Source organism: Suncus etruscus, chromosome 12, assembly GCF_024139225.1.
Source record: "Suncus etruscus isolate mSunEtr1 chromosome 12, mSunEtr1.pri.cur, whole genome shotgun sequence".
Classification (NCBI taxonomy): Eukaryota; Metazoa; Chordata; class Mammalia; order Eulipotyphla; family Soricidae; genus Suncus; species Suncus etruscus.
Window position 1 is genome coordinate 73117024 of NC_064859.1, and position 13536 is coordinate 73130559.

The following is a 13536-nucleotide window of genomic DNA, read 5'->3' on the forward strand; positions in this document are numbered from 1 at the left end:
CACACCAAATTTCGATATAAAGATGGCATTAAATCCCAGGACAATTCTTTCTCTCAATGTCAATGGACAAAATGCACCAGTTAAGAGACACAGATTGGCTAAATGGATCAAAAAACTCAATTCAACCTTCTGCTGCCTACAAGAAACGCACCTGAATAGTCAGAACAAACATAGACTCAAAATAAAAGGCTGGAGAAAAATTATCCAAGCAAACAATACCCATAAAAAAGCTGGAGTGGCCATAATAATATCAGATAAAGCAAACTTTATACTCAGGAAGGTTGTAAGGGACAAAGATTGGCATTTTATATTAATCAAGGGGTATGTACAGCAGAAAAAAATAACTCTCCTAAACATATATGCACCGAATGAGGGACCAGCAAAATATTTAATACAACTATTGATAAATCTGAAAAATAATATCAATAACAACACAATAATTGTGGGGAACCTCAACACGGCTTTGTCAACACTGGATAGGTCAACCAGACTGAAACCCAAGAAGAATATACTAGACCTGAGGAGAGAAATGGAAGAAAGAGGCCTAGTGGATATATATATAGGACACTCCATCCCCAGAAACGTGGATACACATTCTTCTCCAATATACATGGACATTCTCCAGGATAGACTACATGCTGGCACATAAAACATACCTCCATAATATCAAGAGGATAGAAATTTTGCAGGCTACCTTCACTGACCACAAGGCTCTGAAATTATTTGTGAATTCCAAAGGGACACAGAAGAAAAACTTTAACACCTCGAAGTTAAACAGTCTCATACTGAATAACCAGTGGGTCCGAGATGAAATCAAGGAGGAAATCAAAAGTTTCCTGGAAACAAATGACAATAAAGACACAAGCTATCTAAATTTATGGGACACAGCAAAAGCAGTACTGAGAGGAAAATTTATAGCTTTGCAAGCACACATCAGGAACGAAAAAGGGGCTTACCTGAGTAGCTTAATGATGCAGCTCATAAAACTAGAAAGTGCTCAACAAAAAGACCCAAAAGTGGGGAGACAGAAGGAAATAACAAAGCTGAGAGAAGAAATCAACAAAGTGGAAACCAAAAAAAAAAAAAATCCAAAAAATCAACAAAAGCAGAAGTTGGTTCTTTAAAAAAATAAACAAGATTGATAGACCACTGGCAAAACTACCAAAGAAAGAGAGAGAGAAAATTGATAACTAGTATTAGGAATGAAAAAGGAGAGATCACTACTGATATGGCATAGATACAAAGGGTAATCAGAAACTACCTTGAGAAACTCTACGCCACTAAAAATGAGAACCTGGAAGAAATGGATAAATTATTGGACTCTTATAATCTTCCATGGTTGAAGGAAGAGGATCTAGCATATCTAAACACCCCCATCACCACTGATAAAATTAAAATGGTAATCAAATGTCTGCCCAAAAACAAAAGCCCAGGCCCAGATATATTCACTAATGAATTCTTTCAAACTTTCCAAGAGGAATTACTACCAATCCTGGCAAGACTCTTTCATGAAATTGAACAAAGGAAACACTTCCAAATAGCTTTTATGAAGCCAACATCACCTTGATACCTAAACCAGACAGAGAAGCTATGAAAAAAGAAAATTACAGACCAATATTGCTGATGAATGCAGATGCAAAGATCCTCAACAAAATCCTCGCAAATAGGATTCAGTGCCTCATTAAGAAGATTATCCACTACGGTCAAGTAGGTTTCATCCCAGGAATGCAAGGATGGTTTAACATCCGTAAATTTATCAACATAATACACAACATCAACAACAAGAAAAATGAAAACCACATAATCATATCAATAGATGCAGAGAAAGCATTTGATAAGGTCCAACACCCATTTTTGATCAAAACTCTCAGCAAGATGGGAATGGAAGGAACCTTTCTCAATATAGTTAAGGCCATCTACCACAAGCCAGAGGCAAATATTGTCCTCAATGTAGAAAAAATGAAAGCCTTTCCTCTAAATTCTGGCATAAGACAAGGCTGTCCTCTCTCACCACTCCTATTCAACATAGCATTGGAAGTACTTGCTATAGCGATTAGGCAAGTAAAAGATATCAAGGGAATCCAGATAGGAAAGGAAGAAGTCAAGCTCTCACTGTTTGCAGATGACATGATACTCTACTTAGAAAACCCTAAAGACTCTATCAAAAAGCTTCTAGAAACAATATACTCATATAGCAAGGTGGCAGGCTACAAAATTAATACAAAAAATCAATGGCCTTTCTATACACCAATAGTAATAAGGAAGAAATGGACATTAAGAAAACAACTCCATTCACAACAGTGCCACACAAACTCAAATATCTTGGAATCAACTTGACTAAAAAAGTGAAGGACCTATACAAAGAAAACTATAAAACTCTGCTCCAAGAAATAAGAGAGGACACGCGGAAATGGAAGCACATACCCTGCTCATGGATTGGCAGGATTAACATCATCAGAATGGCAATACTCCCCAAAGCATTGTACAGATTTAATGTGATCCCTCTAAAAATACCCATGACATTCTTCAAAGAAGTGGATCAGGCTCTTTTGAAATTCGTTTGGAACAATAAACACCCTCGAATAGCTAAAGCAATCATTGGGAAAAAGAATATGGGAGGAATTACTTTCCCCAACTTTAAACTGTACTACAAAGCAATAGTTATCAAAACAGCATGGTATTGGAATAAAGACAGGCCCTCAGACCAGTGGAATAGGCTTGAATACTCAGAAAATGTTCCCCAGACATACAATCACCTAATTTTTGATAAAGGAGCAAGAAATCCTAAATGGAGCAAAGAAAGCCTCTTCAACAAGTGGTGTTGGCATAACTGGCTAGCCACTTGCAAAAAAATTGAACTTATACCCCCAGCTAACATCATGTACAAAGGTTAAATTCAAATGGATGAAAGACCTAGATATTAGACCCGAAACCATAAGATATATAGAACAACACGTAGGTAAAACACTCCAGGACATTGAGACTAAAGGCATCTTCAAAGAGGAAACTGCACTCTCCAAGCAAGTGAAAGCAGAGATTAACAGATGGGAATATAGTAAACTGAGAAGCTTCTGCACCTCAAAAGAAGTAGCGCCCAGGATACAAGAGCCACCCACTGAGGGGGAGAAACTATTCACCCAATACCCATCAGAAAAGGGGCTAATCTCCAAAATATAGAAGGCACTGACAGAACTTTACAAGAAAAAAAATCTAATCCCATCAAAAAATGGGGAGAAGAAATGGACAGACACTTTGACAAAGAAGAAATGCAAATGGCCAAAAGACACATGAAAAAATGCTCCACATCACTAATCATCAGGGAGATGCAAATCAAAACAACTATGAGGTACCACCTCGCACCCCAGAGATTGGCACACATCACAAAGAATGAGAACAAGCATTGTTGGCGGGGATGTGGAGAGAAAGGAACTCTTATCCACTGCTGGTGGGAATGCCGTCTAGTTCAACCTTTATGGAAAGCAATATGGAGATTCCTCCAAAAACTGGAAATCAAGCTTCCATACGACCCAGCTATACCACTTCTAGGAATATACCCTAGGAACACAAAAATACAATACAAAAACCCCTTCCTTACACCTATATTCATTGCAGCACTATTTACCATAGCAAGACTCTGGAAACAGCCAAGATACTCTTCAACAGATGAATGGCTAAAGAAACTGCGGTACATATACACAATGGAATATTATGCAGCTCTCAGGAGAGATGAAGTCATAAAATTTTTCTATACATGGATGTACATGGAATCTATTATGCTGAGTGAAATAAGTCAGAGAGAGAAAAAAACGCAGAATGGTCTCACTCATCTATGGGTTTTAAGAAAATGAAAGACATTCTTGCAATAATAACTTTCAGACACAAAAGAGAAAAGAGCTGGAAGTTACAGCTCACTCATGAAGCTCACTGCAAACAGGGATGAGTTTAGTTAGAGAAATAACTACGTTTTGATCTATCCTAATAAAGAGAATGTACGAGGGAAATAGAAAGCCTATCTAGAGTACAGGCAGGGGTTGGGTGAGGAGGAGGGAGATTTGGGACACTGGTGATGGGAATGTTGCACTGGTGATGGGTGGTGTTCTTTACATGACTGAAACCTAAACACAAATATGTATATAATAAAGTTGTTTAAATAAAAAAAGAAGGTTTGGAATAGTTATTATGTATACTGCACTGTTCGAGCAGAAAAAGTAGAAGAACCTTTATTTTTGAGAGTAAAGAAATTCTCAAATATTTTTATTATTGAGAATATTACATTATCATGAAATAGAGAAGACAAATTCCTAATTCAGGGCGAATGTCACAAGAGAGGCAAGTACAAAGTAATGGAAGGAGTAACTTAAAAATCCATCAGCATGGTGGCACTGGTGAGAACTTGTAGAGAAATGACCTAGAAAAAATATTTCCTTCAACTGGAGATTTGGTAACCAAAGTCCAGATAGGCAGATTATACAAAGGCTATAGATTAAATAGTGCAGCCTCAAAAGAGACCTTCAATCAAGAAGTGATCAAAAGGAGTGATCTTCAATCAAGAAACTGAACATGAATCAAAAGAATGTCTTATTTGCCCCATCATGATTTTACAAATCTTTATGTTGCACAGCACACTCATTCATTTTCTTCTCTATGTATTTTTGATAAAGATTTTATTACTTAGAGTAGCCTTTGGAGCAGGAAAACCTAAGAATAAGATACAGAAATATTTCATTTACCTCTGTCCTCATCACCCTGAACACACACAACCTTCAGCATTATCTATGGTACCCAGAGGTAGTCCTCATTTGTCATAACCAATAAGCCCATAATTCTTATAGCAATCGCCCATGGTGACTATTTAATAAGTGAGTACTTATTTCTAAAAAATTGTGATTCAAAGTATCTTCTCGGTAGTGAGGGTAAGATTAGATAATAAATCTGACTCATAAAGTTTATTTCCAACTCATTTTGAGATAAATATTTGCTTTGGTTATTTTATAAATCTGAAAATTTATACTTTCTTAATTATTTATATTCATACATAAAACATCTACTTGATATTTTTATAACTTTACCCACCACACTTTTTCTTATTCGCTCCTCAGATATTAAGAACATTAAGGGGCTGGAGTGATAGCACAACGATAGGGCATTTGCCTTGCACATGGCTAACCCAGGATGGATAACGGTTTGATCCCTGGCGTCCCAAATGGTCCCTCAAGTCAGGAGCAATTTCTCAGCGCATAGTCAGAAGTAACCCCTGAGTCTCACCAAATGTGCCCCCCCAAAAGAATATCAAGTGTGCTGGTCCTTTGGGGGTAGCCTTGGTATGTACACCCAATCCAAACTACTTAGAAAGCATGTTTGTGATTTTAGCATATTTTGAAAGCTGCCAATTCATGTCAGCTTCTAAAGAGATTTGCTATTCAGAATAAATTTTGTACTGATGTATCTTCTATAGGCAATCATGCATAGTCCACATTCTCTTGGCTTCAGGACCTATACCACAAACTAATGCTTTCTGATTTTCCTTTCTGTCTGCAGATATTCAGCCCACCCTGGATAATTCTGGACCATTATATCACATCAATTCTCCTGTTCAACTCCAAAATTTTTGTTAGGCTAATAGTACATTCTTGTTCTTTTTTTTTTTAACCTATTGATTTTCATAATAGAAAGCTAAACTGATTTTGTGGGATTTGGGGGACCATGTATGGAAATGTTAGTGTGCTTCTCCTGGTTCAGTGATAACCTTTGGTGGTGCTAGAGACCAGTTGCAATGCTGAGAACTGGACCAGGGTCAGCCACATGTCAAACAATTGGCTTTCTTCCTATACTCTTTTTTGACCTCCCAAATTTATTTTTAACAGCAAATGATTGTAAGAATACCAATGGGCTGTGATTTAAAAGAACAACAGGGAAAATTGAGCCCCGACTGAGGTTAGAAAACAGCTGACCTACTATAAAGAGAACAAGAGTCTAAAAATTGGTCAATTTTGTCAATCAATTTATATGATCATTTCACTTATTTTTCTCAGCCTGATTTATTGAGTTTCTGATATTTTACCAAATGGCTCATTTTCATTTAAGCAAGAACCATTTCTGATTCATCTTAGAATATCCCTTAAAACCCACTAACTAGCAGAGTTCTGGAAAACGCCCACTAAATGCTTGGGAGGTCATTTTGCACTGATCTAGCTGCACTCCCAACATATTTCTATCTGGGTTATAAGTAGGTGATGGGTACAGCCCACTATCCAGGGACAGATGGAAGCCACTTCATCCCCAATGGAACTGAACCAACAATCTTTAGCATGCCAGAGCCACTCTCAAAATAAAAAGATCAGATAAACAAATGAATAAACTATATACAAGGCATATACAATTCCAGAAGACTTATTCAGTTTTTGTACTATAAAGATTAAGCTGACCTCTATTTTCCTTCAGTAGCCATACAAATTGTTTAATGTTTCAAGTTCACACTATTATTTTCTCTATTTTGACATGGATGATAAAAATTTGCTGTGAGTCCCTTTTAGAGTTGAAATTCTTCGGATTTATTTATGTCAATGGATACCAAACATTAATTAGACTGAGAAAGTCAAAAGCCAAAGTATTTTCTGAGGGAGGAAGAAATTTGGGACTATTCTTGGCAATATTTATTACTCCAGTCTTTGTACCCACTGATCATTCCTGGTAGAGATCAGGTGACTAAACGTAATATCAAAGATTAAACTGGTGTTGGCCATGTTCAAAACATGCATCTTAGCCACTCTATTATCTCTCTATGTTTTACTTATAATTAAAATTTAGTTTTATGCGATACATCATAACTGGCACTAGATGAATTCAAAAAGAAAGAATGAAAAAATTTTTCCCCAAGGAACTGGACTTTTTTCTCTAGGTGGCACCATAAATATATCTTAAATTTCAATAAATGTCTTGGGTTAAGGTAAAAGCAATTATGCTTTCTCAATAAGAACATGACTAATTCATAATATCATTATGTTTGTTAAGTGAGGGATTAGGATTTGTCTGTTTCTACCTCAAAATTTTTGCATTGTTTTTCATTGGACCGTTGAACGTAGCACCTTAGATTGGAGGTGTGATGTTTTTCTCAGATAAAGGCTAATTGGATAGGGATGAACTCTGAATTATTTTACAGACCACTGAAGATTGCACACCCACAACTCGCCAGTATTCTGGGGTTGCAACCTGAGAGTTTGATTCATTAGTTAAGGAGGAACTTCCATGTGTTAGGGCAGGACTAATTTCCCTTATTTGCGGCAACTTCCGCTTCCCAGCCCAGGGCAGAGGGATTTTCGGCAGAATGTCAAACTGCCCGATACCGACTCATATTCAGCAAGGCCTTTGCTCAGACTCTGCTTTTTCCGAGAAGTTTTCTCCTATGACTTTTTCCAGGATGATTTATGCACCGAAAATCCACTGTTTTACTGCCTCCCCTAGCCTTGGTCATTGACAAGTCATGCTTCCATTGCCTTGTCACTGACCTCTGGTCTAGCAAGCCAAAAACATTAGATATTTTTCTAGAGATTGCTTCCTCTAGATAAGGTCTGGAGCTGATTTTCTAATTAACCTGTACCTGTAAAGCATTACTATATGTGGAGCAGATAGCCACACATACCAACTAAGATGACGTTTGCTCTACTTATTCCCAGACCTTGAGTAACATCTTTATGTGTACCTTGCCTTTTGAAAGCTTATTATTGGTCGGATATGAATATCCCAGTGCAAAATTAGTCTTCATATGGGAGTTTGACTTAATCTCAAGCACCAATTTTTTTATAACACCAAATTCTCTGATAACACTAGAAGGCCTCCCTCATATTATGAACAACTATTTTGTTTAAAAGGAGTGTATACACAAAGGAGAATAAAGATAGTACTTCTAATAAATGGTCCTGGAAAAACTGGATGGAGGAACACTCCAATTTTTTAAATTGGTCCTATGACTCACACCATACATAAAAGTCAATTCAAAATGACCTTGAGTTTATACCAGAATCTGCTAAAATTTTGAGGAAATTATAAGCAGAATGATCCAGAATTTAAGACTCAGCACTTTAATTTTTAAAATAATAATTACTTTATTTAAACACTGTGGCTAAAAATTGTTAATAGTTGAGTTTCAGTCAATGTACATCTGCCTTCCCCAATGCATGTTTCCTGTCAAGTTTCCCCAATATTCCTCCCCCCCATCTGCCTCTGAGCAGACATTTACCACTTCTTTCTGTCTCTCTTTCTCATTCAAAGGTATCTTTTATGACATAATTTAATTGAAAAAGAAAACAGAAATTAAAATAAACATATGTGAATATATCAGATTAAAAAGTATCTGCATCACAAAAGAGTCATAGGTTAAGCTTAAAAGATACCCTACTGAATAGGAAACTATTTTCACACTATCTATAAAAAGTTAATATCAAAGATATAAAATCACTATAAAAGACTAACAACAAAAGCAAAGCAGTAACCCCATCAAAAATGGGGAGAGAAAATGAAAATGTATTTCTCTGAAAAACACAGATCAATGGTCAATAGGCATATGAAAAATGTTCACCATCACTTATTTTCAGAGAAATTTAAATCAAGAGGACAATGAGATATCATCTCATACCAATAAGAATGGCATGTATTTTTAAAAACAGGAAATAATCTTTGTTGGTGAAGTGTGGTAAAAGGGAAATCACATTCACTGCTGGCAGCAATGTCTATCTGATTCAGCCTCTTAGAAAACAAAATGGAGATTTCTCAAAAAATGAAAGTGCACTGGTGATGGGTGGTGTTCTTTACATGACTGAAACCCAAACACAATCATGTATGTAATCAAGGTGTTTAAATAAAATAAAAAAATAATATATAAAAAATTTAAAAAATTTAAAAATTAAAAAATTAAAGTAAATAAACAGTTCCCATATAACACAATGATTCCATTTCAATATATTTAGCCCCATATTATAAAAATATTCATTAAACTATATGTTTTTGAATGATATATGCAGCTGCTGGCAGTACAATAGCTAGGATTTGTTAATGATACAAATACCCATTACAGATAAGTGTATAATGAATTTGTGCTTTATACATAATGAAATATTATGCAGGAACAAAAATTATAAAACCTTGGAATTCACTACAAATTAGATGAGACTGGAAGATGTTTGTCAGGTTATATGAAATAAGTCAGAAGTAAAAAAAAAATGCCAGATAATCTCATTTATCTAATGGTGTTAAATAAGAAGACAAAGAAATAGTAGAAATCAATCAACAATGGGCTATTTGGTCCTGAGTTATAGATATGAAAATACCAATTAAAGAGAGAAATAGAAGGAAGTAGTATGAATAAGTGGATGGAGGTAACATGAGGACAATGAGGAGGAGGTTTCAGTATGTTGATTGTGTAGAATTGAAGTATTTTTTTCTTTAGAGTCAATACTACAAGTATAAGACACAAAATACAAAAATTAATCTTTAAAAACAGGCACTTGCCTTGCAGAAAGCTGACCTAAATTATATCCCTAGCATCCTACAGTGTGTCTTAAGTACAGCCAGGAGTGATCTCTCAGCATAGAGTCAAGAATAAGCCCTGAGCACCACCCAGTGTGCCCCCCCCAATAACAAATAAATAGATTTTAGAGAGATGGACATGAAAAAGGTAGAGAAATTAGCGATATTGCTGGTGGGATTGAAGTTGGATTACTGCATCCATAAATTTAATTTTTAACTGCTTTGTAAATGAATTAAAAAATGAAGCTGTCCAGATTATAGGGAGGTGAATAATGTTGTGATCCAAAGACACTAACTTTGAGAGGGTGTCAAGGAATCTAACTGTAGCATGCAGTCAACTCTCTGTTCAGATTCTGTCCTGCCTATTCCTAAGCATATTCATTACATAGGCCATAATAGTTGTATGCCTGTGCTTCCCAATGAACTGTCCTATTTGTAAACAGTATGTGGTGGCCTCAATCCCTTAGGAGTTTTGGTGCCTGCAGCACACAATGTATGTGCAGATCTCAAATTTCATAGTATATTTTATATAAATTTTAACATGTTAACCTCTTACTTTGCAGTCGACACTGATTTATCAGCATCATGTGTAATAAATCAATTCATCATCCAACTAAATGAATGAAGAAGTGTGGTTGTGTTATAGCAGAATTTTCCAGAGAATAAAATCAATAATATATTTGCAAATATATAAGATATATTTTATTTGAATCACCATGACTTATAGTAGTATTAAAAGTAGGCTTTTATGCATATACAACAAGTTCAAGTAGTGTGTCCACTCCCCATACCCGTTGTCTCAGCTTCCTCTCTCAAACACACTTATTCTTTCTCTCTTATGAAACTCAGATTGGTTTCCTAACTCAGCATGGGCAAACTTGCCTCTTCTTTGGGAGAGATCAGACTTTTTAATTAAGATATTCAACTGATATTATGAGACCTACCTGCATTATGGAGATAATTTTTAGTTAAAATCTACTTAATCCCACCTAGAGACTACTTTCAGAGCAAAACCCACTGAATAGTTAAGTAAAAATCTGGTTACTATAACCCAGTCAAGTTAGAACATGAAATGGGCCATAACAAGATATTACAACATCAATACTCTCACTCAAGAAATATTCTGTTACACAGAATTGAAACTTAATAGGGTCCAACAGTTATCCTAAATCTCCAAACTATTGCCTCTGATTTCCAAAGCTTTGACAGGGTAGGTACTTATCTTGCAAGAGGCAAACCTGGGCAAAAAAGAGGCAATCTTTGATACCCCTTATGGTCCCCCAAGCACTGCCAGGAGTGATTGATCCCTGGATTCGAAATCAAGAATAAGCCTACAAACTCTGAGGTGTGCCACACCCAAACATAAATAAATAAATAATATCCTAGTTTTGGATTCAAACAAAGGAGCAATAAAAAGCTAGGTTTGACTTTTCCCTTTCTTACATACTAGTTAACGTCCCTAATAAAATTGATAAAATCTCTCAAAGTTCTTGGTAATCTCTATGTCAGGACACCGACCTCAGAGATCACTGAAGGGGTTTAGTTGCAGTGATATTGTTCTGCACCCAGAATGAAGGATCAGGGATATATTCATCGAATATTAGCAATCACTTTGGATGATGATTAATGCTTTATCATCAATATTTTCTCAGTAAAAATATTTTAATAGAAAACTAAAATGCCTAACCAAAGCTATCTCATTACTAAGACTTCTCAGATGCCTCGTGGGCTGCAAATGTGGCAGAATGATCCAAATTTCTTTTTTGCCAAGAACCTGTCTACAGGGCCTCTTTTGCTCTTCTCATTGCTGGTTTTTGGTACTGACCTTGCCCCAGGCCACTAACCTAGAATAAGCCCTTTACAACACCCCACCATTCTGTGGAGAGTCAGTGTTTTTGTGAGTCTGAAAGTGTGGCCCAAGCTGGCATCAGGACCTCCAGTGAAGCCTGCACAATGTCGTTACTGTTGTTGTAGTCTGGTAAAAAACTTCTACCTCACTTGCTCTACATTTGTTCAAGAGGAAAATATTGCAAACAATCTTCCACAGGGCACCAACTTTACTCAGTCTTCTGTGGGAGATTAAATGACTTTGTCTTCCTGGCTCTGACATCATTGCGAATGTATGAACATTGGCCTGAACTTTAATGTATTTCAGCCATTCTACATTTTCAGCTTTTGCTCAGGCTGCAGTTCTTCTATTTAACATGAAACAGTCATGGACCAGATGAAAGTAATTTTCTCACATGGCACCTTTATTTTATTTTACAGTCTCTATGTAAAAGGCTGTACCTCTCACCTTGCAGCTATTGCAGAACATGAGGAACACGACCACCTTCATGGACCTCAAAAAACATAATGCACATTCCCCAAATTCTTCCTGGACAAAACAGCCTCCCTATTTCTGCCCTACATTGTGCAAAACAGAAAGTTCTAAATAGTGGTTGAGGGAGGACAGAGACTATGTAATAAGTCCATATTTCTGGGCTTAGACAGCCTTGATACTAGACCAATGTGTTGGGAAATGAGCCAAATCCTGAGTTTACAACTGCATACAGGATTACTTCCATCGATTTTACAGTGTAGGGTAAGGGATGGATCCATAAGCACTGTATTTTCAATGGAGATACATGCTACAAAGGAGAAGAGCAAGGTATATCAGAATATAAAACATGGGGTCTGGACTTCATCTGGATTTTCATTGAAGATTGCTTTGGAAAGTGAGAATTTAGTTAAAATATGAAGAATAATTGAGATATCTTGATAAAGAGAAATCCAAAAATAGCTTTACAAGCTGAGAGTAAAAATAAAAAAGTAGTGGGGCCAGATTGATAGCACAGCTGTAGGGCATTAGCCTTACACAAGGCTGACCCAGGATGGACCTAGGTTTAATCCCCCGGTGTCCCTTATGTCACCCATCCCCTCAGCGAGTGATTTCTGAGTGCATAGCCAGAAGTAAACACTGAGTGTCACCACAGACTGATATGTAGAATAAAGCCAGACACAAAAGACCTTGTAGACAAATGAATGAGTTAATTTTATTCTACAAGGCATAAAAGCCCTCTGAATAGTTAAGATAGTTGTATGAGGGAAAATTTATCTTTAAAATATTTTGGGGCCATATAGAGAATTAAATTATGGGAGGCAAGAGATGAAATTCAAATAAAATTTTGCATTCCAATGTTTATAATAATTATATTGACAATAGCATAAAGCTAGAAAAGGCATACAATTATCAGCTAAAGAATAAATAACAAAGCATAACATTGTATGACAGTCATACAATGGAATATTGCATAGAAATAAGATATGAAGTATAGAGACAAGTACATACATAATGGTGGGGCTGTTCTGTGAAATGTGTCCTTAGATGATTTCATTAAACAAATGGCACCAAGTATATTTATACAAATTTAGGCCGAATAAACTAGATACATAGGTTATAGACTATCATTGTATATGTTTATCCTTGACTGAAAAGTTATTGAGCAATGCTTGCTACAATAATGAACCTAGATAAGTATACTTGGTGAAAGAAACCAGACTCAATAGTCCATTATTTCATGATTCAATTTATAGGAAATATTCAGAATAAGCAAATCAATAAAGACAAAAACTTTTGTAGTTTTCAAAGGTGGGGGAGAAGGAAGGTTGAGAAGTGACTTCAAATGGGTATTGAGCTTTGTAGTGGAGGGTGATAAAAACTATGCAAGTATATAATGAGGATGTTTGCATCATATGAATATGTCATGCCACTAATGATCAAGATTTAACATTCCATTTTTGCACTTCAGCAGCCCATCCCCTCCACTGCTAAGGTCTGTCCACTCCTTGGGAACAGTAATATCAAAACTCTATTCCTTCACTACCTTGCTTTACATCTCCACATTTGTATTCAGCTGCGTTATATTGCTATTAAGACATTAAGACATTGCTTTAATAACAACCCTTTAATGAACACAGCACTCTGGTATTTACAGGATGATTTACCATCTTTCAAAAAAAAACTTGAACTCA